The sequence below is a fragment of the Melospiza melodia genome, chromosome 23 (genome assembly GCF_035770615.1).
Source record: "Melospiza melodia melodia isolate bMelMel2 chromosome 23, bMelMel2.pri, whole genome shotgun sequence".
Taxonomy (NCBI): Eukaryota; Metazoa; Chordata; class Aves; order Passeriformes; family Passerellidae; genus Melospiza; species Melospiza melodia.
In genome coordinates, this window is record NC_086216.1 from 12,930,308 (window position 1) to 12,934,678 (window position 4,371).

Here is a 4,371-nt window from a genome sequence, read left to right on the forward strand (position 1 = left end):
AGCCAAAGGGAAGGGTGATGGAACAGAGCTCTGTGCTTTGCAAGGAAATAAATTTAAACCTGACCTCCTCACAGAGTCTCACTAACTTCTTTTGTTTTAAAATACAAAATACGATTAGGAAGTGTTGGAAGTTAGTGTTTTGGGAAAGAAACGGCAGTTCCACAGAACATTCCATTTCACAGAGGCTCTGGGAACGATTCATGTTGTAAGTGCTGTCACTGCAATCAGTTAGTGGTTCAGCCTTGAAACGTGCACTTGGCCTTCTATAAAGCACTGTTTTGTTTGCCTTTCAGTGCTATGAGTCTTGATAAGTTGGAGAAGAGCCCAAGAGAAATTTTTCATCCCTTGATATAAAAGGTAGGAAGTGACTTTTTTTGGTTTGGTTCTTTTTCTTTATTATTTTCTGGAAATAAAAGTAATTAAGTATAGGTACTACTGGTTTGTTTCTTCCAGTAGCAGGTGATAACAATAGCAGTAGTACTAGTAAAAATAACAATAGAAATAATAATAACAGTAATGTAATACTACGTAAACTGTCTTTATCCATTGAACTGGCCATTTCAAATCAAAACTTCTAAACACAAATCAAACCATCATCCTTGTAGAATCTTTCACAGCAGCGGGCTAAAGATCCTGGTTTTGTTGACAGGATTTATTGGTTCTGGAAGAACAAGAGGGAAGTACAAGCCTAACTACTTCTAGCTCACAGGCCCGTCCAGTGAACCCAGGTTTGTGTTTTGGTGGGCTTGTGATGACTTTGAAATCAATTGCTCATTCCAGTAAAAAAAATTCATGTTTTTTTGAACGTGACAGCAGAAATAACTTTAGGCACCAACTGAATAATAATAGATCACCAGTTTAAGTTAAAAATTCATGCTATACTATCAAAATTTAAAGGTAAATTATTATGTATTAGGTGATGGTATAAAGTGTATGTTCTAATGTGTAATGCAAAGATACATACGTACCTGAAAGTGCTTAGAGGAAACAAATTTTTATGTCTGCTGTTTGATTTTTTACCATACGATATTTGGCTTTATTTCCCAGGGATCGGTGAATTTTAACTTTGGAGTCCACTATGCTAAGGATGCTCAGCTTACAGGTGATGAAATGTTCAGTAATGGTGAGTTTTTCACCTTCTCTTTAATTGCTATGCTGATCTGAATAAGAAAAAAAAACAAAAGCAAGAGAAAAAAAAGGATGGTTTATTATTTTTTACGCTGTTATGTTTGTTTCCTCAGTATTTGCTGCAGCTCTGCTTACCCAAGCTTTGGGTTCCTTCTGTCCCACTGGGAGTTGCCCAGTTTGGTTGCATCTGGTGAAATTCACCCTGAGACCTTACAGAACTAGCTCCAACTACGTGAGAGCCATTTGCAGTTCTCTCCAGACACCTGGAGAATGGGTGACGTTTCTGAGGATCCGGCGAGCGTGCTTCTATCAAAACTCAGTCTGTGAAATTCCTGGGGAAAACCCTTCTGTGTCCTGAAGGGTTCAAACTCTGGCGAGGATCCCGTTATCAGGTGCTCACCTGGATGGTTCCAGCTGCCAAAGGTAACACTTGTACTCTTGCCCTGTAGTTTACATCTATTGTATTTTTGTTATTTTGCAAGATTTTTTGTCTTTGCAAAATACTGTGCATTTCACTCTTTGGAACCTCTCAGATGGTTCTTTGGTGCAGCACCACCCCATGGGACACTTGGCTGCTGTCCTGAAGGGGTTGGTGGCTGGAATTGTGAATCCTGGAGAGTTTATGAGTCTTCTGTCCCCAGGGGGTATCATGCTTTGTTTACTCTTGTTCTGTTGGTTAGGCGCTGCTTCTCGTTGCAAGTACGAATTTCAAACTGCCCTGTTCTTTTTTTAACTGTTTTCCTGGTTCTCTCCGCCCGGCAGGGAAAGACTCTCGTATCCTTGTCGTCGGGCTCGGTGCTGTCCAAGAAGATACGGGGACTAAAAAAATCATAAGAAGCAAAATATGACTGCAGGGAAAAGAAGCTGGAGAGAACAGAAGGTGATGTTGTTATCCTTACCCTGTATTAGAAACATCCGCTGTGCTTTGATGCTGGCAGCTGCCAGGGGCTTGTTAGCTCTTTGTAGGCAGGTGTAGGTGTTCACTTGTAGGTTTTATCTCTGGACAAGTCAATTCAAACTTTGCTAAGCTGATATTTGCAGATTACTCTCTAGCACAGTCCAGCATGACATTTTTGAATGTTGTAAAAATACCATGTTACTTGGAAATTGCTAATGAAGAGAAGCTTTAGGGGAAAATAAGATTTCAGGGTTGGAAGATGTGAGAAGAATTTTGTGGGGACGTTAGACTGAAGTAAAGCACACTTGAAGCTGGACTGGCACGCTGGCAGGTCCCCTATTAAACAGTAGTGCTGAGATTAGCCTGGGGGTTGCCCATTGTTTCTGTAGAAATCAATGTTTCCTGGTCTTCAGAGGTAAGCTGCTTTGAAAAGCTGGAAGGTGCAGCGCGCTGACAATCCCCGTGCTTTGGAATAAAAGTAGATTTCAGAAGGGTCCTAAGCTTTTGTCTTTTCCTAGAAGTCGATGTAATCCTGTCGAGGAGTTTTTAATTCTCTGTTGCCATGTCATCCATCAGAGCCCTGTTGTACTAATCTTATACAAGTACAAAACAAAAAATCAGACCCTGTCCCAAGCACTTAGAGGCCAGAACACGATTTCCTCGGGCTGCCATTTGTGTGCCATCGGTACTCACCACGAATTGAGCCCTCTGGCTCTGACAGAGCCCCTGGATGCTGACGGAAGGGGGCTGGTCACAGACCCTGGAGGTGCCTGTCCCACAGGGAGGGAGAGGACGAGGCAGTGTGGCCTGCAGGGAGGGTGTCATCCCCAGAGAGCAGCCGGTGACTCCATGCCTGCCCGGGGCTGCGGGTGCACCCTCGGGGTGGACGCCTGCCCTCAGGTTTCCCTCTGGGCACCCGGGGAGGGAACCAGGTCCATCCGTGTGGCAGCTGCAGGGCCTGCAGGCTCTGGGCCCTGGAGCCGAGTGAGCCTGAGCTGCTGCATGCTTGCTGTGAGCTTTGGGGTGAGCGTGCATCACTGCAGGCCTGGGATGGATTGAAATGCGCTGAGGAAAGCGGAGGGAGGGAGGGAGGGAGGGAAATGCTCTGTTAACATGTGCCAATTCTTCTGTCAGACTCATCACGGCGGGACAGCGTGAAGACTGAAAGTGTAAGAAGATGTGGAGGGAAAGAGAGAATCTGACAGGAGCAGCGAACGCACGAGTGCACGAATTTTGCTTTTTGCTTGGATGTAAACTCAGGAGTTGAAAGGAATTTGGGAGTGAGAAGGGACATTTCAGAAGGAGAAGAAGAAAAAGAAGTTGTTGCTACAGTCCTGGCAAAAGCTTTTGTTCTAGCTAATAAAAGAAGTTAGTTTAAAAAACAAAAAGGAAAAAATGTAGTGTTTTTTTTTTCCTTCACTATGATATTCATTGGTGGTATATGGTGTGTTGTTTTATTTCTTGGTATTATTAACTCTGTGTAAATTGTTTTTTGAGTGAAGCTGACTTTCTGGATGGGTTGGTTTGTATTTGAGGGAGGATTAATTTCAGTAGGGTTCTTTCATAGATTTCTGATGGGTATTACTGGGATTTTGGTTTTGTTTACTGTATGTATGAACCTAGAGCTTTGGTAGGGCCAGCTGGGCTGCTGGAGTTTTGGGTGTGAATTTATTAGATGGCTTTTGTTAGATGCAGTTTTTAATTTTTGAAATGTTTTTCAATGTAGTGGTTTTAAGGTGGTTTTTAAGAATTCATTGTATTGCTTTATCTTGTTTGTAGTTGGTGTATGATAAGGGATGTGGTGTGAGTTCTTGAACATTATGGTTTTGGTGTTCCTAAGTTCTGATTTCTTTGTGGTTCAATATTTTTTTTTATTTTTATTTTTTGGGACAGGGGCATTTATATGGTGGGTTTTTATAGGCAATATGTTTTTTAATTTAGGTAGTGATATTTTTTAATATTTTAATAGTTTAGGTTTTTTATTTTCATGGTTTTAATTATTTTTTTAATTTTTTGAAATAACTTTTATAGATTACATGTTATTATTTGTGCATTAACATAAAGGTAGAGCTTTGGGGACTTTTTTTAGTAATGTTTAGGGTCAGTTGTGCAGTTTTGAGTCTAGTGCGTTGGTTTGATTTAATTTTTAATGGGTGTTTGTTTTTATTAGCAGTTGTGTCATTTTCAAGGTGTGTTTGAGTTTTTTGGGGTTTTTGAGATACTGGTTTAGGAGGAAGTTTATGATGAGAATGTGCGGAGGTTTTGGGCTACTTTATAGTGAGATTTAAAATTTATTTACAGTTAGGTTTATTTGAGTTTTTATTAGGGTTCAGTGACGTTGTGGG

At 41.2% G+C, this 4,371-nt stretch overlaps 1 long non-coding RNA gene across 1 annotated transcript; it reads left to right on the forward strand.

The window, feature by feature from the left end:
* The first annotated feature begins 540 nt into the window (after positions 1 to 540).
* Positions 541 to 3,460, forward strand: LOC134428465 (uncharacterized). Its single transcript, XR_010030396.1, has 5 exons — positions 541 to 728; positions 1,048 to 1,123; positions 1,242 to 1,551; positions 1,891 to 2,008; positions 3,161 to 3,460. It is a non-coding gene; the product is annotated as an uncharacterized LOC134428465 (long non-coding RNA).
* The last annotated feature ends 911 nt before the right edge of the window (positions 3,461 to 4,371 follow it).